We start from the raw sequence: 24,813 nt of genomic DNA, 5'->3' as shown, positions 1-24,813 counted from the left end.
TATAGAGGATGCAGAAACAGGAGGGGGTATATAGAGGATGCAAGGACATCAAGAGATATATAGAGGATGCAGGGACAGGAAGGGGTATATAGAGGATGCAGGGACAGAAGGGGGTATATAGATGATGCAGGGACAGGAGAGGGTATATAAAGGATGCAGGGACAGGAGGAGGATACATAGGGAACCCAGGGTCAGGAGGGGATATATAGAGGATGCAGGGACAGGAATGGGTATATAGAGGATGCAGGTACAGGAGGAGAGTACATAGGGAACCCAGGGTCAGGAGGGGGTATATAGAGGATGCAGGGACAGAAAGGGGTATGTAGAGGATGCAGGGTCAGGAGGGGGTATGTAGAGTATGCAGGCTCAGGAGGGAGTATATAGAGGATGCAGGGACAGGAGGGGGTATATAGAGGATGCAGGGACAGGAGGGGGTATATAGAGGATACAGGAACAGCAGGGGGTATATATAGGGAATGCAGGGACAGGAGGGGGTATATAGAGGATGCAAGGACATCAAGATATATATAGAGGATGCAGGGACAGGAGGGGGGGGGTATATAGGAAACACAGGGTCAGGAGGAGTTATATAGAGGATGCAGAGCCAGGAGGGGGGTATATAGGGAACACAGGGTCAGGAGGTGGTATTTAGACGATGCATGGACATGAAGGGGTATATAGAGGACGCAGGGACATGAGGGGGTATGTAGAGGATGCAGGGACAGGAAGTGGTATATAGAGGATGCAAGGACAGGATGGGGTATATGGAGGATGCAGGGACCGGAAGGGGTATATAGAGAATGCAGGGACAGGAGGGGGTATATAGCGAATGCAGGGACAGTAGGGGGTATATAGAAGATGCAGAGACAGGAGGGGGTATATATAGGATGCAGGGACATCAAGAGTTATCTAGAGGATGCAGGGACAGGAGGGGTTATATAGAGGATGCAGGGACAGGAGGGGTTATATAGAGGATGCAGGGTCAGGAGGAGGTATATAGAGGATGCAGGGTCAGGAGGGGGTATATAGAGGATGCAGGGACAGGATGGGGTATATAGAGGATGCAGGGACAGGAGGGGGTATATAGAGGATGCAGGGACAGGAGGGGGTATATAGAGGATGCAGGGACAGGAGGGGGTATATAGAGGATGCAGGGTCAGGACAGGGTTTAAGGAGGATGCAGGGTCACTATGGGGTATATAGAGGATGCACTGACAGGAGGGGGTATTTAGAGGATGCAGAGACAGGAAGGGGTATATAGAGGATGCAGGGATGGGGTGGGCGTCAAAGGTTGGCAGGAGTGATGCACAGTAATTGGGTGACATATGCACAGTAGTATAGCTGTGGATGGAGGTAGGTGGGAGTTCCCCGATATTTAGGGGAATAAGGAGGGGTCAGATATGGGGATGGGGAGACACCAGGGAGTGGTAGCCAGCTGTCCTCAATATGGAGGACGGAAGTTTGTTTGATTTATTGATAGCAGTTGTTGTCTCTGCTTTTCTCCTCCGCTGGACACCTTCCACTGCCATGTGTACATCCACCGCCAGCTACAATCTGCTGAGATATGGTCATTTGGGGCCTCTATAGCAGAGGGGGGCATAATAAATGAAGTGAGGATGGAGAAGAAGACCCCCAAACCTGGGGTTAATGCTGATGATGTCCTGTGCTGCTGCAAATACATAAACCAGAAGGGAGAGAGGAGCCACCCGGCTGCCTGTCTGTGTGACTGCGAGGACTTGGACGAGGTCTGTGAGCGAGCTCGCTCGCTACAACAGCCACACAATCCAGATTGTAATGTGTATGGTCAACGTAAAGGAGATCATACATTCAGATTGTAATGTAGAGTATATAGTTAGTTTATTATACGATCAGATTGTATTGTCTGTGGCCAGCTTTGCATTCTTACGAATCAATATTAGCAGTTTGTCATCTTCCACAGATGGATCACCTGCAAGTCTCTGAAGCCGGAGGTGTTGACACGTGTCATCGAGATCGCATCAGACCGATTCCGCATCCCTTGGATCCGAGCCGCCAAGAAGGTAGACATTGGAATCCTCTCACTGCTGATCCTGTTGCCTGTGTCTCTGTACGTGACATCCTTGCATATTGTCCTGGGTGTGGTGGTCCTCAGCTCCTTCCCTGTCCTAGTGATCTGGTATTACCAGCTGACGCATCGACGGAAAGAGAAGACTCTGCTGTTCCTCAGTCTGGTGCTCTTCTTTCTGGGGTATATATACTATATATGTACTATAACTTTCTGCGGGAGGTCTTCCTGAAAGATCACATCGGCTGGGGTCACCTTTCTGCCATCATTGGTGGTTTGTTCATGACTCTCCTCTTCCTGGCCAAAGCCAAGCAGGATCGCGGCTACCTCAAAAAAAAAAAGCACAACCAGGGTGAGGGCCAGCAAAGATCTCGATGGTGGCTCACAGGCAGGGGAGGGGACAGAATCTCCAAGGAGAGGATGTTCTGAAGACCTCCTGGAGAAGGATTTCCTCACTGCTGACAAGTACTGGTACAAAGTGTGTCAGGTGGTGAGACCAGCATGGAGTGGGCACTGCAGAATCTGTGGGAGATGTGTCTTGCACCTCGACCATCACTGTGTGTGGTAGGTGAATGGTGTAGCAGGGTGGGGGGTCCTGGCGCCAAAAGAGGGGGTAATATTCTGGACTGTTGGAACTAGGAGGAGGGAGATGCTGGGTCCTTAGGACTGAAAAAAGGGAGATCTTGGACCATTGGGACTGGAAGTGGGGAGATGCCGGACCATTTTTGATTGAAAAGATACTTTTATTGCAGAAGTATAAAAAACAACATGATACTTTGTAATCGGGGTACATCTCACCCTGTACTGCGACGCACCGCACCACATTGCAATACAGTTCCAAGCATACGATAAATACATTCAGAAATAAATACATTCGCTCAGCGGTATGATGCCTGACGTGATGTGCGTGGAGGATGAATCCCCCGGACCAACACGTCATGCATAACGCCGCTTACCCCGAAACCATAGCATCCTAATACACGGTACATTTCCTTATATCACTAAGTCATGCAAAAACGAAAACCGAATGTTACAATCTACAATAAGCATCGGGTGTGTGGGGGGGAGGGGAAAAAAAAGGGGAAAACACAGGCCCGAAGCTTTATTGAAGGGACAAAGACACGCAAGGGGGAGTAGGGGGAAGGGGAGATCTTCAGACGTCCTCTTCCTCCTTAAAGTCCATCAAGGTATAGTCTCTGAGCAGACTGAGGATCAGTCTGCGACAGTCCTCAATGGACATCCTCTCCCGCTGGTGGATGAGGCGCTTCCTGGCGCACCATAAAGCGTCCTTAAAACAACACAGCACCCGCCAGGCGCCGTCAATGTCCTCAAGAGAAAAAGTTCCACAGAATAGTCCATTCAACACCCCAAAGTGAGTGATGGCTGTCTGTGGTACAAATGGTGAATGGTGTGGCAGGGTGGGGGGTCCTGGCGCCAAAAGAGGGGGTAATATTCTGGACTGTTGGAACTAGGAGGAGGGAGATGCTGGGTCCTTAGGACTGAAATAAGGGAGATCTTGGACCATTGGGACTGGAAGTGGGGAGATGCCGGACCATTGGGACTGGAAGGAGGGATATGCCGGGTCGTTGGGACTTGGCAGGGGAAGATGCTGGACTGCTGGCACTGGCCAGAGGGCGATGCCGGGTCGTTGGGAATGGGAGGAGGGAGTTGACGGTTCGTTGGGACTGGGAGGAGGGAGATGCCGGGTCGTTGCGACTGGAAGCAGGGAGATGCCGAGCTGTTGCGACCGGAAGCAGGGAGATCCTGGACTGTTTCGACCAGAAGCAGGGAGATGCCGGGCTGTTGTGACCGGAAGCAGGGAGATGCTGGGCCGTTGGGACTGGCAGGAAGGAGATGCCGGGCCATTGGGACCGGCAGGAGGGAGATGCCAGGTTGTTGGGACCGGCAACAGGGAGATGCCAGGCCATTGGGACCGGCAAAAGGGAGATGCCAGGGCATTGGAACTTTGGGACTGGAGAGAGATTAGCAAAAGGCTGGAGAGCCTTTTGATTGGATTTGCACTGATCAGCAATAGGCCAGAGAGTGTTCTCACGGGATTTGGAGTGTGATTAGCAATAGGCCGGAGAGCGTTCTCATGGGATTTGGAGAGTGATCTATTTATGTAAATCTTCTATTTACATTAAAAGTCCACTGTATTTTATTCCCCTTCACTCCAACTTTAGTAAAATCCTTTAGTGATAATGAAAAATGTGAATAAACTCAAGCGCTTACTATGGTGAATATAAATACAAATCAATAGGTATTATATTATATTAGTACTGTAGCCGCTAGTGCACACATCCCATGTCTCAGTGGGCTAAATAATAAATAATATCAATGAAAATATGCTACGCTACATATAACAAAATGCACAATCCCTAAAATATATATATATATAAAACAGTGATGTCAAAAACAGAAATAAAGTGACTCACAAACATTTTTAAATTAATAAGATTATTGTCCAAAAACTATATTTGGTTAAAGTGTTCTCCTGTGACCCCCTCCTTGAAATAACGGCCACCATGTGTATCTGTCACAGAAGTCCAGTGCAAAAAATCCTCCACCATATATCTGCTCTCCTCCAGCAGTGTGACCTCACATTATACAATGTTTTGGTCTAACTGCACTTTTGGTCCCAAATGTATGGACTCTGACGATCAAATTACTGAAAATTAGCTCCAAAAGATGCTCCCTCCAGATGACCGCCTCAGGCTCAGCCGTAATCCTCATAAACAGAAGCTCAAAATAATGCTTTAGCCTTTAAAACTTTTATTTGCACATTAAAACATAAGAAATGCACTCACATTCCGGAGGTCCATATCTGCACCATGTATGGTGAACATCCAGCAATGTACTAATTGGGCACAAGATGGCAGTATCATCCCCGGCAGTATGGAAACAGTCCCGGCTCGAAAACATCACTAATGGGAAAAACGTCATTCATGGGAATAGCAGTAGTAGTAATCCATACGCCTGTCAGGCTCCGCCCAGCGGGATCTCTAGTGGTCCACGGCACGGGGTTTCCCAGGACGCGGAGTCTAAGTCCCAGTCTGCCTTTTCACCAGAGCCCCTGATGGTGGGGATGGACTTGGTGCAAGACTGGAACCAGGTCGCGTCCCTGGGCACCCCCGGGGGTGGCAGAGGGGTCCCGCTGAGGGTATGTGCCCGGGATGAGTCTGCTGTGAAGGGGATGACAGACCCTGATCCGAGCGGGATGGATGGGATGACAGATCCCGATCCGAGCGGGATGGATGGACGACTGCTAGAAGTGAGCGAGGTCAGACTAGCCGGGTCGGTATCGTGCGGGCAGCGTGGTACAGAGGGAGCAAGCGGAGGATGGTCGGGGTCACAAGCCAGGTTCAGCAGGTAGCGGGCAGCGTGGTACAGAGAGTCAGTCAGAGGGATGGTCAGGAACGAGCCGGGGTCAGAGCAGGAGAGGGTCAGCGTAATCAGAACAGGCAGAGTTTGGCAACAAGGAAACGTACTAGCAGGAACACAGGAACAGGAACAAGACCTTGCGGCACTTTGGAAATGCACAGGGCAGATTTAAATAGGGCGCCCTGAGTTTCCATTGGTGCGGCCGCGATCGCTACTGCGCATGCGCGGCCGCCGCCGCGATCTCTGTATTCGCCGGCCAGGAAGAGTCGGCGATATGCGCGCGACGCTGAGCGGCCGGGATCCCTGACATTGCCCCCCTCCTACGGGCAGCCTCCGGATGCCCAACCGACCCCTTCCTAATGCCTGGTTCCGAAAAAATCTCTGCACAAGTCTTGGGGCGTGCACATTTTGGGCCGGCTCCCACGAATTTTCTTCCGCCCCATACCCTTTCCATTTCACCAGAAACTGAGTCTGGCCTCCCCTTTTCCTACAATCCAGGATAGCCTCAACTTCAAATTCCTCCTCCCCATCCACGTTTACTGCCTCCGGTGGTTTAGACCTTCGGTCCGGGAAGGGGTCCGGAGTTGCTGGTTTCAGTAGGGATACGTGGAAGACCGGATGAATCTTCATAGATTCAGGCAGAGCGAGCTCGTATGCTACCTCATTGATCCTGCGTTTGACCCGAAATGGACCCAGGAATTTGGGAGCCAATTTCTTCGATGGGCAGGACATCTTTAAATTTGTGGTGGACAACCAAACCTGATCCTCCGGCCGCAAACTCAACTCCCCTCTTCTCTTTTTATCAAAAGCCCTCTTATTGCTCTCCTGGGCCTTTGCCATCGCCTCTTGGAGCAATTTGCTATTAGAGGATAAAAAGCTCAGCATGTCCTGCGTGGCCGGAACCGTGACTTCCGGAATCAAATCCGGCAAAAAAGTGGGGTGGAACCCATAATTTGCGAAAAAAGGAGCCTGGCCTGTAGCAGAATGACTCGCGTTTTTATAGGCGAACTCCGCTAGCGGCAGGAGGGTCAACCAGTCGTCTTGGAGGAAGGTAGTGTAGCATCTGAGGTACTGTTCAAGTGTCTGATTCGTTCGTTCTGTCTGGCCGTTTGTTTGTGGGTGATATGCAGAGGACAATGACAGTTTAATCCCAAGCGTCTCACATAGAGCTTTCCAAAATCTAGACGTAAACTGAACCCCCCTATCTGACACAATATCCTTGGGGATTCCGTGGAGTCTTACCACCTCCCTGATAAAAACCTGTGCGGTCTCATGGGCTGTCGGTGTGTCCTTTAAGGGTACAAAATGAGCCATCTTGGACAACCGGTCTACAATCACAAAGATTGCTGTGTGTTCCTGGGAGGGGGGAAGCTCTACAATAAAGTCAACGGAGATCATGCTCCAAGGTCTGTCAGGTATTGGTAGTGGGCGTAATAGGCCCCAGGCCTTGTTTCTGGTAGTCTTATTCCTCTGGCACACGGTGCAAGTCTTAACATATTTCTCGCAATCCCTGGCCATAGTGGGCCACCAAAAGGTGCGTTGCAATAGTTCCAGGGTCTTGCGTATTCCAAAATGTCCCGCTAACGGGTGGTCGTGGCAGTATCCAAGTACCAAGGTACGGGTCTCCTCGGGAACTACAATCTGGCCTTCTTTCCAAAGAAGCCCCTCCCGATTCACTAAGGAAATACCGGGTGTGCCTGGCATGCCTATGGATGCGGTCTGCAGTCTGGAGCGGAGCTCAGATTGTAGGATCAAAAAGTTCCCTGAGGACAAGATTGTGTCGGGTCGGGGCGTCTCTTCCGGGTCCCCGAACATACGGGAAAGCGCGTCGGGCTTAGTATTCTTTGATCCTGGTCTATAGGTAATGTGAAAAGCAAATCGCGAAAAAAAAAAGTGCCCACCTAGCCTGACGTGGTCTCAAGCGCTTTGCTGTCCTCAAATATTCCAGGTTTTTGTGATCTGTGAATATCAATATTGGGTGTACTGCCCCTTCTAATAAATACCTCCATTCCTCTAGTGCCACCTTGATTGCTAGAAGCTCCCGGTCCCCAATATCGTAATTCCTTTCTGCGGAAGTCAGTTTTCTAGAGAAAAAGGCCACTGGGTGCATGAGCTCTTTAACGCCCTTCCTCTGCGACAAAATCGCCCCCACTGCGTTTTCAGACGCATCCACCTCCAGGATATAGGGCATAGATGAGTCAGGATGGCTCAGGATAGGGGCCTCAGTGAATAACCTCTTTAAAGTGGTAAACGCTTCCTGCGCTTCTGGTGTCCACTGGAAACAGACCCCCTGTCTGGTTAACTGAGTAATCGGGGAAACTAAACCTGAAAAGTTCTTAATGAACTTTCTATAGAAGTTTGCGAAGCCTATAAACCGTTGGACCGCCTTCTTGTCAGTGGGTATAGGCCAATCTAAGATAGCTGACACCTTTTGGGGATCCATGGCTATGCCTGTAGTGGAAATGGTCAGACCCAAAAAGGAAATGCTATGCTGCTCAAAGCAGCACTTGTCTGCCTTAGCATATAGACCGTGTTGGCGGAGTCGTTCCAAAACATACCTCACATGCCCCCTATGGACCTCTAAGGATGGGGAAAAGATCAAGATGTCGTCTAGGTATACGACAACAAAGATGTCCAGATAGTCCCTAAATACATCATTAATGAAGTGTTGGAAAGTGGCGGGCGCGTTGCATAGGCCGAAGGGCATGACCAAGTATTCAAAATGCCCGAATCTAGTGCGGAATGCTGTTTTCCACTCATCCCCCTCTCTGATGCGGACTAGATTGTATGCTCCCCTCAGGTCCAGTTTAGTAAAGATAGAAGCTGACTTTAATCTCTGAAAGAGCTCAGGGACTAGAGGTAGTGGGTAACGATTCTTGACAGTTACTTTGTTCAGGTCTCGGTAGTCTACACAGGGTCGTAGGGATTTGTCTTTTTTTTCCACAAAAAAGATACCAGCCCCAGCTGGTGAAGTGGAGGGCCGAATAAACCCCTTGCGGAGACTTTCGTCAATATACTCCTTTAGAACCCCTAATTCCCGTTCAGTTAACGGAAATATTCGCCCAAAAGGTATCTCCGAGCCTGGGAGCAAATCAATCGGGCAGTCATATGTTCGGTGCGGGGGCAGGACCTCTGCCCCCCGCTTACTGAATACATCTAAATAACTATGGTAGGCTAAAGGAATGGCTTGAGCCAATTCTGTCTCCATATCCAGACAGAGCAAAGCCTGCGGTGCCGGAGACGCACTAGGGAGGCAATGCTGCTGGCAATAGGATGACGTGAAGTGAACTGATCCAGACTTCCAATTAATCTGCGGGTCATGGGCTTGTAACCAAGGGAGGCCCAAGATCACCGGAAACAGGGGGGATGCGATGGCATCCAGGCGGAGAAGCTCCTGGTGATGGTTGGCCACTGTAGTAAAAATAGGTGGAGTTTCACGGTCCACTACCCCTGACCTAATTTGGGACCCGTCAGCTAAGAAGATATTTAACCCTGTCTCCTTTGACTGTAAAGGAATCTGCTGCTGAGCTGCGAAATCCAGATCTATGAAGCAACTACATGCTCCAGAGTCTATAATTGCGGTAGTTACCACAGTTCTCCCTGGCAGCTGCAAGGAGATAGATACTGCTAGATAACTGGTGTCGTTCTTAACCTTAGGAGTAACTGTGGAAAATATCGCAGGAAACCTCCTCCTCTTGGCAGAGCAGGTATGTACTATATGGCCCGCCTCCCCACAATAAAAACAAAGCCGGTTTACCTGACGCCTCTGGCGCTCCTCAGACGTTAGTGGAGACCGAACCCCTCCTGCTGACCTGAGATTTGACGTATTCGTGAATTCCTGGTTCCGGTTGACCCATGGAGACTTGGTCTGGACTGGAAGTCGCCTGGCTGATCTCTGCTCTTGGCTGGACCTTTCCCTCCTACGTTCCCGCAACCGGCGGTCAATCTGGATAGATAAGGTTATTAGGCCCTCAAGAGTTTCAGGCATGTCAACTCGGGCCAGCTCGTCCTTCAGTGGTTCGGTTAACCCCATGCGAAATTGGTGAGACAGGGCCGCCTCATTCCATTTGGTGTCACCACCCCAACGCCTGAATTCGGCGGCGTATTCCTCCACTGCCCGATTACCTTGCCTTAGGGTACGTAGGGACATTTCGGCCGTTGTGGCCGTATCTGGGTCGTCATATAAGAGCGCCATCGCTTTAAAAAATGCTGTTACTGAACCCAACTGAGGGTCTCGGTTTACTAGTAGTCGGTGGGCCCAGGCTTAGGGTTCCTCTTGTAATAAAGAAATAATGAACCCGACCCTTATGGTTTCTGATGAGAACGTTCGAGGCTGGAGGTCGAAGTATAACTGGCAGGAAATACGAAACCTCCTGAATCTACCTCGATCCCCGAAAAAATGTTTCCGGTAAGGGAACTCGGGGCTCCGGTGCAGATGTCAGAACTAGTGTTTCCCCAGGGCGCTCTTTAACCTGCCCGGTAGGGGTGGCTAAGGTCTGCAAACGGTCACCTAATTCTGTATAGCCCTCCTGGAGGAGCCTAACCCCCTCTGTGAGGGTGGCAATGTGTTGGCACAGATCGTCCAGGGGGAAGGTTCCCCTTCCAGACTCAGTCATGGCCGCAAGGTACTGTCAGGCTCCGCCCAGCGGGATCTCTAGTGGTCCACGGCACAGGGTTTCCCAGGACGCGGAGTCTAAGTCCCAGTCTGCCTTTTCACCAGAGCCCCTGATGGTGGGGATGGACTTGGTGCAAGACTGGAACCAGGTCGCGTCCCTGGGCACCCCCGGCGGTGGCAGAGGGGTCCCGCTGAGGGTATGTGCCCGGGATGAGTCTGCTGTGAAGGGGATGACAGACCCTGATCCGAGCGGGATGGATGGGATGACAGATCCCGATCCGAGCGGGATGGATGGACGACTGCTAGGAGTGAGCGAGGTCAGACTAGCCGGGTCGGTATCGTGCGGGCAGCGTGGTACAGAGGGAGCAAGCGGAGGATGGTCGGGGTCACAAGCCAGGTTCAGCAGGTAGCGGGCAGCGTGGTACAGAGAGTCAGTCAGAGGGATGGTCAGGAACGAGCCGTGGGTCAGAGCAGGAGAGGGTCAGCATAATCAGAACAGGCAGAGTTTGGCAACAAGGAAACGTACTAGCAGGAACACAGGAACAGGAACAAGACCTTGCGGCACTTTGGAAATGCACAGGGCAGATTTAAATAGGGCGCCCTGAGTTTCCATTGGTGCGGCCGCGATCGCTACTGCGCATGCGCGGCCGCCGCCGTGATCTCTGTATTCGCCGGCCAGGAAGAGTCGGCGATCTGCGCATGCGCGCGACGCTGAGCGGCCGGGATCCCTGACAACGCCTCTCCAGGATTTTCATAGTTGTAGGCAGTTGCAGTTATACATAGGGCCCGTGCATTGCCTTGCAATATACTGTTTGGAGCGGGACTGTTTCCATACTGCCAGGGATGATACTGCCATCTTGTGCCCAATTAGTACATTGGTGGATGTTCACCATACATGGTGCAGATATGGACCTCCGGAATGTGAGTGCATTTCTTATGTTTTAATGTGTAAATAAAAGTTTTAAAGGATAAAGCATTATTTTGAGCTTCTGTATATGAGGAATACGGCTAAGCCTGAGACGGTCATCTGGAGGGAGCATCTTTAGGAGCTAATTTTCAGCAATTTGATTGACAGAGTCCATACATTTGGGACCAAAAGTGCAGTTAGACCAAATCATTGTATAATGTGAGGTCACACTGCTGGAGGTGAGCAGATATATGGTGGAGGATATTTTGCACTGGATTTCTGTGACATTTACACATGGTAGCCGTTATTTCAAGGAGGGGTCAGAGGAGAAAACTTTAGTTTGAAACAGGGGGCCAATTAACCTACCAGAATGGAGGAAACTGTAACACCGAGGGAAAACCATGAAAGCACAGGGAGAGCCTTCAAACACCATGCAGGTAGGTGTTTTGTGTGGGATTCCTTACCAAAGACCCCAGTGCCTGTGTGCCAGGAGGCGTATGCACAGGAGTAACATCATCCTACATCGGCCAGAACCTGGAAGATGCTGGCATGGAACGATTGAAGCAGAGGTGAGTATGGCCTTTAGTTATGTTCTGTGCTGGTGCATGAGGCCTTACAGCAGGGAGGGGGGCAATGCACAGGAAAAGACCTTTTATCCCTGGGGTTCAGCTTTAACGTTTAATCAATCCTTTAATGTGTATTTTGTATTTTCATCTCTGGTTATACTGGAAGATTTTTTTTTATACCTATTTGAGCCTTTTAAAATGCATCAACAATAAAGCATGGACCAGATCACCTAAACAAAGCCTTGTTTGCCCCCCAAAACCAATATACATCTCTCACTGGTGTGATATGTTCTACCAAATCCATAGACCAATAGCGGAGGTGTAAAAAGGCTGCAGCTGCTTATTCTGGAGGAGTGGGGATCGGCCATATACAATCACTATTACTGGATCTTTACAGATCTGATACACTTCATCCATGGATTGCTGTATATATTCTGTGTCTTGGGAGGATATACACGGCTGTATGTAAAGACTATGTATGCATGTGTGCATGTAATCAGGACTATCACCATATCATGTACAGATAATCTGTAATGACTGAGGTCACTGGATCAGAGTAGATCCTGGAATTTATAATTATGTGAATGTGCTTGTGCGCATATGGCAGAGACACCACACGCCACATTACATTTGTTGGCTGAATGTGAAAAGCATTCGCCCATCCTTGACACATTCTGGCCCAATTTTCCTTAACCACTTGCCTACCAGGCACTTATACCCCCTTCCTTACCAGGCCAATTTTCAGCTTTCAGCGCTGCCGCACTTTGATTGACAATTGCGCGGTCATGCAACATTGTACCCATATGAAATTTTGATCATTTTTTTCTCACAAATAGAGCTTTCTTTTGGTGGTATTTAATCGCCACTGGGCGCTTTAGTTTTTGCGCTATAAATAAAAAAAGTGCAAAAAATTTGAAAAAAAAAAAAAAGTTTATTTGTTTCTTTTATAAAATTTTTCAGACAGGTATTTTTTCTCCTTCACTGATGTGCGTTGATGAGGCAGCACTGATGGGCACTGATAGGCGGCACTGATGGGCACTGATAGGCAGCACTAAAGGGCACTGATAGGCAGTACTAATGAGGTGGCACGGATAGGCGGCACTGATAGACAGCACTAATTAGGGGTCACGGATAGGCGGCATTGATATGCAGCACTGATAGGCGGCACTGATTATGGGTACTGATAGACGGCACTGACTGGCATCACTGCTGGGAACTCACTGGCGGCACTGACTGGCACAACCCCTGGGCACTGACTGGTGGCACTGACTGGCAGCACTGCTGGGCTGCACTGGTGGGTGGCACTGGTGGGCAGCACTGGTGGGTGGGCACAGGTGGGTGGCACTGGTGGGCACAGGTGGGTGGGCACAGGTGGGTGGCACTTCTGGGCACATGTAGGTGGCACTTCTTGTCACAGGTAGGTGGCACTGCAGAGTGGCACAGGTGGGTGCACTGCTGGGCACAGGTGGGGGCACTGCTGGGCACAGGTGGGTGCACTGCTGGGCACGGGTGGGCGGAGCTAGTGGGCGCACTGCTGGGCGGAACTTGCGGGTGTCACTGATGGGCACCGATCATCAGGGCACTGATCATCAGTGCCCTGATGATCGGTGCCGTTCCCCGCTGTGACAACTGCCGGTTCTCGGCAGTACTTTCCTCACGATCTGACAGCGTGAGGAAAGTGCAGCCGAGAACCGGCACTTGCATTTCCCTGTGATCAGCGTGTCATTGGACACCGCTGATCACGTGGTAAAAGGCCGCTGTGATTGGCCTTTACCACATCACGTGATCAGCTGTGTCCGTAGGACACAGCGATCACGGAGATCGCCGGGTCATATGACGTCCACCCAGAACTGGCCGGCCGCGGTGAAGCCCTCATTCGGCTATGCGCGGTCTGCAAGAGGTTAATACATTCATTTCCTATGATTGTCAACGCCATCTAGTGGACAAAATGTGGTATGTTCCTGAAACATTTTAATCTGAAAAAAAATACTGCATTTTGTCCACTAGATGGTGTTCGTAGGAAATCAACGTATTAGGCAAAATACGGCCACAATGTGTCAAGGGTGGGCGAACGCTTTTCACACAGCCAACAATTTGTTTATTTTTTTTAATTTAAACATAAATAAATATTTAAACCCCGCCCACCCAATAATTCAGTGCAGGGAGATGATCACGTGCTGGATCTGCTTGTTAAAACTGAATAAAGTTTGGATTCCTGCTTCCCGTGTTCTGTTTTTTTCTGAATTCTACTTGTAGTCAAACATTTAACTAAGGACCTTGAAAGACAAGACACTGCTCCCTTGAAGAGGAGGAATCATTGGATATTGAGTTCATGTATGCTCTGTAATGTATCCGTGTAACACTTCCAGGTATTTATTATAAATCACAGAGATCACAGTACTCCTCCTGACAACGTCTTCTCCTGCCTATCCCTCCACAGGGTTAGCACCATATTTGTTCAGGCATCAGCTAGGGTCACCATTGACTTCTTGGACCAAGAAACTCAGAGAGAACATGTAAATTCTGGTGCCTGTGCAGATCTTAGCTGTCATCACAAATGCCTTAGCCAGATCTGCCCCTGCTGTAGAATCTCACTTTGTGGCTTGTTGCAATGTTGCATTCTGATTACTATGGGGAAGAGACTGAGGAGAGTACCCTGCAGCGCTGCTCCTGGATCTGTTCTTCACTTAGCTTGTCCTGCGCTCCCCCGATGCCGGCATTTGTCTTCTGGGTTCCGTCCCCTGCGACGTCAGGATGTCGGGGGACGGAACTGGCGGGAAATTTGAAAGTTGTAAAAGTGACATTCACTAAATTCACTAAAATCACATAGTAAAACATTACTGTATCAAACCATTTCACATACATTTTGTCCCGAGTGCTTTGTCCTGTGCCCTGCCTGCATTGTTACTGTTCTTTCTGCCTGGAAACTGAGAAAAGTCCATGGCATCCAAAAAGCGTCCCTTTAGGTCAAAAGCGGTTTTAGACCGGCTAGAGAACAGCGATAGTAAATTAGAACCACTTGCAGAATTAAGTGATAATGATTCGTGGGGAAATTCGTCATCAGACACTGAAAACGATTTTGCGACTTTGCTCAGTGATGTGCGAACTTGGCGCTATATTTCAAATTTCAGTGTTTTTGGTTTGTTTATATTATTTAATTAAATGTATTATTATTATTGTATTATTATTTTTTATGATTATTTATTAAATTATAATTTATGATTTCGTGTTTCAAATTTTAACATACCCGGGATGTTTACTAGACTCTTGTTCGGACAGATTTCAGTGAATTATTCCTAAAAGTTACAGGCCTACAATAAAAAAAAATACATATTTCCATGCAAAAAAAAATACCGCTTTGAGCACAGAAATATGGACATAATCAGACCGCTAGGGAGGCTACAGCTGCTCTTACCCTAGTAGATTTCAAAGGAACATTCATAGAAAAATGATTACATTGCTTGACTTGATGAATGTCGTTTGAAAGTACTTCAAAATGTCCTCTGTTGGAAATTCATTGCTAAAGAATTTACCATCCTGCTACTTTGGAACTTTTCTAGCCTCTGCTGTCAAAAATAAACATCGATTTGATCCCACTAATGATTAGAAAATGAAACGAACGTTCATAAAGAAATGAAAAATTTTGAGCACTAAAGTAAGGCGCTTCACCCAAAGAACTGACTAAATGACTCAAACACAGAAAATCAATATAAATGAATGAATACATTGATCCAAGTGATCAGCACTCTGTGTTTATGGAAACTTTTTGAGTTGTGATAACTTAGAAAATATATATAAAAGAATAAATTGATCCAAGTTATCACAACTCAAAAAAAGATTCCATAAACACAGAGTGGTGATCCCTTGGATCAATGTATTTATTCATTTATATAGATTTTCTGTGTTTGAGTCATTTAGTCAGTTCTTTGGGTGAAGTGCCTTACTTTTGTGTGTTGATTGTACACTGGAAGGGGCGGCTCCACCACACCCCTATATACACGAGAATTGATGTGTCATTCTACAAGTGAATAAGGGGAGGCACCTCCATTCCTTCTGTATTTTTCAGATTCTATCAGTGTATGGCCTGCAAGGCTGCATTTTTTAAAAAATTAAAATCACAAGAATTTCATACTCACCTGTACTTAATGGTTTTGCACAGGGCAGCCTCGATCCTCCTCTTCTTGGGTCCCCAGCTGGTGTTCTAAGCTCCTCCTCTTCATCCAGTGCCCCCAGAAGAAGCTCCGTGCCCTGCTCCCTCATCACAGAGCCAATGGCTTTTGCTGCTATCGATCTGCGCAGTGAGGAGGGACAGAGCTGGGAGAGCCGCTGCTCTCATGCACAGTGCTGGATTGTGATGGGGCTCAGGTAAGTATGGGGTGGTGAGGGAGATCCGAGTGAGGCTAGGTTAACATCAAGGGAGACTGAGGATTGTGTGATTTCACAGCGTGTTTTGCATTTTTGAACACGTGTTTTTGTTGTACTTTGCATTTTTTTTCCCAATAGGAAAGTACTGTCTTTGATATGACTTTGGATGGGTGCCACTTGGATGCAACTTTTTTTTTTTTTTTTATTTTGCTAATAGGAAAGTATGACAGTTCTGTTCATGTAGTGCAACTTTGATGTGACTTTACACTCTCTGGCACTCAAGTAGCATCAAAGTCACATCAAAGTAGCGCAAGAATCTTTGTGTCCAAAGTCGCAGGTTAGGGTTAAAGGCTGCGGTTAGCGTTCTAGCCCTAACATTTAACGCTGACCCTATCCTTTAACCCTAACCTGCGACTTTGAACACAAAAGGTTCCTGCACAACTTTGATGTGACTTGAGTGCTAGAGTGTGTAAAGGCGCATCAAAGTCGCACTACATGAGCAAAGCTGTCATACTTTCCTATTAGCAAAAAAACAAAAAAAAAAGTTGCATCAAAGTCACACCCATCCAAAGTCGCATCAAAACCGCACTGCATGAACAAAAATGTGATGCTTTCCTATTAGCAAAAAAAAGTCACATCAAAGTCAATACTTTGCTATCGGCAAAAAAAAAGCATCAAAAACACAACCCTTGCGTTATTGGGGAAGTGCCATTGAAGTCTATTGCACAAAAAACGCAATCTGCGGAGGGAAAAAAAAGTGACAACAGCGCTCTTTTATGGACACGCCTACCTATAGACAATGGCATTGAATGACCCGGCCCACAGCCTTTGGATTAGTAAACAGTGCAGATCCAAGGTTCAGATGGAGAGGACTGTTGAGGACACCCAAGCTCAGCTCTATTAACCCTTTCGCTGACAGAGCCGGTTTTGCATTTTTTGCACACATTTAAAAAAATCAGTTTAGACCTGAAGATGAGATAAAACCCCCAAACATGATATATTTTCTGAAAATAGAGACCCTAGAGAATAAAATAGTGGTAGTTCCAATGTTTTATGTCATACGATACTACCGCAAACACACTAAAGTGAAATTTAGGACAAACACACGCAATAAATGACCCAAATTTTGGTAAAATACAAAGGAAGAGGTCGCGCTGAGTAAACAGATCCCCAATATGCCAAACCTTGAATTTGTGTGCACCTGTGAAATTAGTACCCTATATTTTCTTTAGGTGACACTTCAAAAGCCCCCTACAGGTCATCAGCTTAGCATTTCAGAGGAGGTCTGGTGCTAGAATTATCCCTCGCACTTTGGCGTGTGCGGCGATATGTAACGTGTATCGCAATCACCATTTTCACTTGTAGGCACACCAACGTGTGCAATTACATTCAGATGTGCATATACAGTATGTAAGGGTAGAGAGGCCTCAAAAAAAAATTTTTTTCGGGGGTTGGTGCGGTTTTGGGGTAGGGGAAACAAAGTCCCCTATGTGATGATTTTTAGGTGACAGGTTCTCTTTAATGATACATGTTGGGTCTAAAAGGTCACATTTCAACACATTTTTTCTCAGCTAGCCGAGAAAGTGACGGGTGACCTGGAAGTAACGTCACATTGGTCACCTTCCATTTAGGAGAAAGAAGGGGAGGAGAGCTCTCCTCTCCACCCACCCACAGATGGGAAAGTGGGCCTGGATACATGCTCCCCCCCCCCCCATGCCGATCTCCCTCCCTGTCCACATCTGATTCACTCAGCTGCCTGGGCCCTGTACAGGAGGCCTGATTGTACCCCCTTACCATGGCCCTCCCGGGGACTGTGGAAGCAATTGGCCGGCAGCGCAGCCACTCGTCTAATTCTGCCTGTCAGTTTTATAAACAATCCTGGGGATCATGGGGCCCCTGTGTCCTTGCCCAAACTCAATAAAGCCTATGAAAAAGGTACCAGGGGCATCTCATGGGGCCCCCTACTAACCCCAGGCCCTCAGGCAGTGCCCGAGTTTCCAAATGGTCAGTCCGCCCCTGGTATGGTGTCTGCGTTCATTTTGATTTTTCAAGCTTCTTTTGCTTTATTTTCACCTGGTAATCAAGCAGTTAATACACTTCCTGTCCATGGGTGGCTACATCACTCCTGCACTGTATCTATGGAGAGAACCATGGTTGTCACTGTGGGCTGTTCTCCTGATATGGACTACAAAATATGTCCAAATTTCTTCATCTTCATTACATAGAGAACAGGGCAATCAGTAATTTACACAAGATCGCTACGAAGGATGATATTCTTAGATGCAGCTCACAGGAAGTGACAAGGACACTGCATTTCTGGTAGGATCAACAAGTATTTGCAGTATTTACTGAAAATGTTCTTCGCTTTAAAAAGCCAACTAATGCAGCCTCACCATCTGAGGACTGTAGGCTAATATATATTGTGTTTTTTTGCTCTTGGGTTTAGTTAGCATTTAATGTTACTTACCAAAACTGGATGTATATGGTTATGATGCAAAGTCATAATATGAATTGTATGAATTCCCTCATATGTATCATCCCTTGCTGCAGTGGTGTCCTGAGCTGCCTGAAAGGAATAATAAAAGTTATTTAATATTTTCTATTGCTTCACCGCTCTTCACCATTGTCCATCTTCATCTTTTGCTTGCCAAGAAAAGTTTCAATTATATACCCTCACCCTGCCTACCTACTGGCATTGTCATGGGAAAAAAGACATGCAGAAAGTAGGATTGAACCAAAGCAGAGCAAACAGCTGAGGTCAGGACTATGGTCAGTCATCATTGAGTCAAACAACCAAAGCTTAATCGAGTCCTGGCTTCCCTCCTCCTGCCTCACATTTTATGTGAACCCCCAAAACACGGAATGCTCTGCACAGCAAATTTAAACCAGCTTTTAGGTTCCTGGCTCTTATCCATCCCTTCCTGCCTTCATTAGTAAGGCTTCCCCTTCACAATGATGGGTCATTAATTAGGCTCAAAAGATGTCAAAGGGTAGGCAAGCAACCAGAAACCGGTCATCACTTACAAAACTATCATCCCAAATACATTAGAGCCATTCAATGTTCCCTTTTGTTCCCCCGCAGATCATACCAGTACCCAGTGACTCCCAGCTGACCTTAGTTGACCTTGTATGTGCATTAAAGACACTGAAGACTGACACCATACTGCATCTGGTCAAGGAGGTTGTCAAAAAGCCCCCACAGATAAAAGGAGAATAGGTAACTGCTGATGTAGGCCGTTCTGTTTATCTCATAATCTTCCTATGGCAGACCCAGCGATCCAAATTTATTCATGTTTTCCTGTCTTTTTTTTCCCTAGAAGTCCTCATTGGTTGATTTTCCCATGCTGCAGTTCAGCCATGCATTTATACAAAGGTAACAAAACCTGGTGGATAAACTGATGGCATAAAATATTGTTTATTAGACTCAATGATGTTTATGTGGAAGTACCAGCTGCTGATGTTAGTTTCAGTCTGTGCCTACAGCTTTCTGCAGCGTGAGATCTAAGGCACTGCTGCCTCTGACTGTTAGGCCTGTTTCACACCAAGGTGCAGAGATGTCAGTTTTTCTGCATGCATTCTGCAAAGGTTTACAGAAAACAATTGTTCTCTATTTGCCCTGTTCACACCACATCACTAGTGTCACGTGCAGATTTTTTTCTGTGCAGGAATCTGCAACCTGTATAAATTCACTGAAACGCACATGAAAAGTGACGTAAACTCGTGTCTCTGCAAGTGAAATCTGTGTGTTTTTTCCATCAGATGGTGTGAACGAGGCCTTATTCTCACCAGATTTGGTGATTTCACTCCTGTGCTGCTCACTGTTCTCCTTATGGGAGGTTCTTACATGAGGAAGCAATACCCTACCTCTACCAAGATGGTCGCCTCTATACAGAGACACAGTGCAGAACAAGGTGTGGCAAGTCAGTAATGAGGAAAGATCAGCTGCAGGGTGACTGCAGGCAATACTGGCGACTTGTTCTTTGTCCTCAGTTTGATTTTCTAGGGGACAAAGGTTCCAGAATTTAGTTCCTCTTTAATAAGAAAGTGATCAGTAGTTTCTTTAAACTAGTTTGATTATATTCATGTTTATTTTAGGATAACTAGTTCATCGCAATGAGCTAAAAATGTAGTTGATACCAAACAACAGTATAAGGCTAGGTTCAGAAATTTGGAATCGGGAACGCATGTCATATCATGTGCTTTCTAGACACACAATGCCCTGCACTTTAGCAGAGACACGGTGGTGACTGTATTTGTTAATGGCACCATCATGCATTTGCAAATGCTCACGCCTGCATGCAGTACAGTTTGGTGCATTTTTGGAAAAGAGTCAGGGGCTTCTTTTCTGTGTTTCTCACGAATAGGGCAGCTCATTGAAATTAAAGGGCCGCTCTACACACAACGCCTGGAAACGCACCCATGCTTGGTCACACCTGTAGGTATGAACAGTCCCTTACTATACCTTTTTATTAGGAGGTCTTTCAGTTGCCCAGCCAATACAGCACAATGGCTAAGTGGTTAGCACTTCTGTCTGGCAGCAATAGCGTCGTCGGTTTGAATCCCAACCATGGTACTACCTGCCTAGAGTTTGTATGTTCTCCCTGTGCCAGTGTGGGTTTCCTCCGCGTACTCTGGTTTCCTCCCACACTCCAAAGACATGCTGGTAGGTTAATTGTCTCCTGTCCAAAACTGACCCTAGTATGTGTATGAATGTGAGTTAGGGACCTTAGATTGTAAGAAGCTCCTTGACGGCAGGGACTGATGTGAATGTATTTTATTTATGTATTTTGCATATATACAAGTTGTGCTCAAAAGTTTGCATACCCTGGCAGAAATTGTGAAATTTTAGCATCGATATTGAAAATATGACTGATCATGCAAAAAAATGCTCTTTTATTGAAGGATGGTGATCATATGAAGCCATTTATGATCAAATAGTTGTTTGGCTCCTTTTTAAATCATAATGATCAGAAATCATCCAAATGGCCATGATCAAAAGTTTCCCTCCCCTGGAATGTTTGGCCTTGGTACAGACACAGAAGGTGACACACGCAGGTTAAAATGCCAATTAGAGGTTAATGTCCCACATCTGTGGCTTTTTAAATTGCAATTAGTGTCAGTGTATAAATAGTCAATGAGTTTGTTAGCTCTTACGTGGAAGCACTGACTAGGCTAGATACTGAGCCATGGGGATCAGAAAAGAACTGTCAAAAGTCCTGCATAACAAGGTAATGGAACTTTATAAAGATGGAAAAGGACATAAAAAGATGTCCAAAGCCTTGAATATGCCAATCAGTACTGTTAAATCACCTATTAAGAAGTGGAAAGTTCAGGGATCTCTTGATACCAAGCCAAGGTCAGGTAGTCTAAGAAAGATAGCAGTCACAACTGTCAGAAGAATTGTTTGGGATACAAAGGGAAACCCATAGGTAACCACAAGAAAAATACAGGCTGCTCTGGAAAAAGACAGTGTGGTTCTTTTGAAGGCGCACAATATGATGACACTTGAACAGAAATGAGCTGCATGGTCGAGGTGCCAGAAAGAAGCCTTTACTGCATCAATGACACAAAAAGGCCTGGTTAGGCATGTCAAGGTGTTGTCAGGCATATTGTAACCGGGCTTTAGTATTGTACTCCTTAAAAACAACCACACCATCTTTTTCCAGAGAAGCCTGTTTTTCTTTTGAGGTTGTCTGTGAGTTTCTCTATGAATCTCGGACAATTCTTCTGTACGTTATGGCTGCATTCTTTCTTGATCTACCTGACCTTGGCTTGGTATCAAGAGATCCCCAAACTTTACACTTCTTAATAGGTGATTTAACAGTACTGATTGGCATATTCAAGGCGTTGGACATCTTTATATGTCCTTTTCCATCTTCATAAAGTTCCATTACCTTGTTACGCAGGACTTTTAGAAGTTTTTTTCTGATCCCCATGGCTCAGTGTCTAGCCTAGTCAGTGCTTCCACATAAGTGCTAACAAACTCATTGACTATTTATACACTGACACTAATTGTAATTTAAAAAGCTACAGATGTGGGACATTAACCTCTAATTGGCATTTTAACCCGCGTGTGTCACCTTGTGTGTCTGTACCAAGGCCAAACATTCCAGGGTATGTAAATTTTTGATCATGGCCATTTGGGTGATTTCAGTTATTATGATTTAAAAAGGAGCCAAACAACTATTTGATAATAAATGGCTTCATATAATCATCATCCTTCAATAAAAGAGTATTTTTTGGCATGATCAGTCATATTTTCAATATCAATGCCAAAATTCCACAATTTCTGCCAGGGTATGCAAACTTTTCAGCACAACTGTGTGTGTGTGTGTGTGTATATATATATATATATATATATATATATATATAAAATATAATTTATTATAGAGGAATTGTATAGAGCCAACAGTTTGCACAGCGCTATACAACATAAAGGGAGACAGTACAGCTACAATACAATCAAAACAAGAGGATTAAGAGTTTACAATCTAAATATATATAGTGTGTGTGTGTATTTATTTCAGGTACTTATGTAGCATTGTCAATTTACACAGCACTTTACACATATAAATATATATTGTACATTCACATCAGTCCCTAACCCTCAAGGAGCGTACAATCTAAGGTCCCTAACTCATATTCATACATGCACATACTAGGGCCAATGTAGACAGGATCCAGTTAACCTACCAACATGAGAGAGAGAGCGATATACCTGTCATGAAATACAGGTCCAGTGCAGTGTTCATTATCAGCGGTCACAAGGGGTGGAGAAGGTCGATGTGAAAGATGTGCTGCAGTGCAGTGTTTTATTGTGGAAAGTTCCAGCCATGGGTTGTGGGAAGAGCAACTGGATGGGTGGGATTGAAGAATAGAAAATTATTTTTATTGTTCTTTCAGACTTTCTCCATCTGATATGCAGGAAAATTTCCAACCATTACTCACACTTCTGAAAGAGTCAGTTTCTCTGAATCTGGCAGCACCCGGTTACTTCCTTCTCTTAAGGTAGATCACACTTCCTATAGATACTTCTGATGAAAGATTAAAAGCTGAACTCCAAGCAAATAGCTAAATAAGCACATGAATTACATATATGGGAGTTAGTTTACCTGCTAAAGGATTTATATTTCTGTCCGTCCAGATCTAAGATTTACACAGCTCTGCCACACAGCCCAGCCATCCTGGAGACCTGACTTTTCTTTACTTCATTTAAGTAAGACAACTAGGTCTTGTCCCTGCCCTCAGCCTGTGACTGGACAGTGAGGGAGAAGCAGCAGACTGATCTCTGTCATTCTGCCTTTTCCTCAGCACATCACTTGTTAGCACATAAACATCACAGCACAGCTGATTGGCTCTTTGTGCTACTTCTCCCTCTTTCATTCTGAGCTCTGCGGTAGAGCGACTGCAGGAGGCCGATACCAGATCAAGTCAGGAACTTATACTAGTTTCTATTAAAAGTACACTTGATTTTTAATGAGCACAAACCTACCGGACAAAATGTTTAACCCTTTCCTGTTACTAATTACAATTATCTACTGTTATAGTGGAAATGATCTCTTCTGCAGCTGAAATGATTTGATTTCCACCTGATAGCAAGTTGCATGGCAATGTTTTAATAAAGATATTCAGTGAAAAAAATTGCTTTGTACGCTGTTGGGCCTGGTTCACAGCTAAATGTGAACATGGTGAGTTTTGGTTCAATAGACTTCAATGGACATGCAGCAAAAACGCATGTAGTGTGGTGGTTTTTTTTTTTTTTTACATTCTTTATTTAAACAACTTTTTTAGAGTACAAACATCTACAAAAATAAGACGCATTAGTGGATGCCAGCAAATAAGACAAAGAACCAGGTGTGGTCCAATTACATAGAGATTTAAATTATCGGTTTCAAAAACAGCAAAGTACAGCACACTGGTCCGAAAGGTAGTACAAACAGATCAGTCTATTGACATAAACAAATAGCAGTAGCAACCAAGACAGGGAAAAAGGTAGGGAGAGGGAAAAAGAAAGAGAAAAAAAAAGGGGGGGGGGTGAAGAGAAGGAAGAAGAAATGTGTAAGAGGAGAACGACGAAGGGATTTCAAGCCATGTAGTGTGTTTTTTATGCGTTTTACATTTTGTTTTGTTTTTTTGCAAACAGGAATGTATTGACTTTAATGTCACTTTACCTGGGTGAGACTTTGATGCAACTTTGGATGGGTGCGACTTTGTGACTTTTTGCTAATAGGAAAAGTATGACAGTTCTGTTCATGTAGTGCAACTTTGATGCAACACTCTGACACTCAAGAAGCATTAAAGTCGCACCTACCCAAAGTCGCAACTAAGTCGCACCCTTCCAAAGTCGCAGCTAAGTTGTACCTTCCCAAAGTCGTAACTAAGTCGCACCCTTCCAAAGTCACATTTAAGTTGCACCCATCCAAAGTCGTATCAAATACGCACACATCCAAAGTTGCAACTAAGTCTCACCCTCCCAAAGTCGCAGCTAAGTTGTACCTTCCCAAAGTCGCAGCTAAGTTGTACCCTCCCAAAATCACGTAAAAGTCCAATAAAAGTGGCATCAAAGTCAGTAGTTTTCTGTTGGCTAAAAAACCCCGCAAAATGCATAAAAAACAAGTGTTTAAAAACGCACCGCAAAAAGTGCCAGTAAACACATCAATCGCATCACACAGAGGTGGATGGCTTTGTATGTTGTGGTTAGTATTTTACATTTTATATGTTGGGTTAGTGGAAGCCAGTGATTGGCAGAGAGGGGCAGCAGTCGCTGATTGGTTGGTAAGGTGTATGAGTCTAGCAGCAGCATTCATAATAGACTGAAGGGGGGATAGCCTGTGTAACGGTAGACCAGTGAGGAGGGAGTTGCAGTAATCAAGGCAGGATAAAACCAAGGCGTGGATAAGTTGTTTTGTGGTGTCGTTGGTCAGAAAGGGGCAAA

The 24,813-nt window shown here is 46.1% G+C and overlaps 1 protein-coding gene and 1 pseudogene across 2 annotated transcripts in view; both read left to right on the top strand.

The window, feature by feature from the left end:
- The window catches only part of LOC149439064 (palmitoyltransferase ZDHHC23-like), a 33,589-nt pseudogene extending 30,488 nt beyond the window's left edge, over nucleotides 1-3,101 (top strand). Inside the window, exon 5 of the transcript XR_016307871.1 lies at nucleotides 1,940-3,101. The product of XR_016307871.1 is annotated as a palmitoyltransferase ZDHHC23-like (transcript). The remainder of the gene's footprint in view (nucleotides 1-1,939) is intronic.
- Nucleotides 1-24,813, top strand: part of LOC149439062 (protein DOP1B-like) — a 657,792-nt gene that overhangs the window by 486,427 nt on the left and 146,552 nt on the right. Inside the window, exon 18 of the mRNA XM_089659538.1 lies at nucleotides 22,782-22,886. The gene's annotated coding sequence lies outside the window, so the exon portion shown is untranslated. The remainder of the gene's footprint in view (nucleotides 1-22,781; nucleotides 22,887-24,813) is intronic.

This window comes from Staurois parvus, unplaced genomic scaffold, assembly GCF_062004578.1.
Source record: "Staurois parvus isolate SC_StPar_1 unplaced genomic scaffold, SC_StPar_1.0 ptg001162l, whole genome shotgun sequence".
Classification (NCBI taxonomy): Eukaryota; Metazoa; Chordata; class Amphibia; order Anura; family Ranidae; genus Staurois; species Staurois parvus.
Note: the sequence above shows the minus strand (reverse complement) of the source record. Positions and strands in the feature narration are given on the sequence as shown.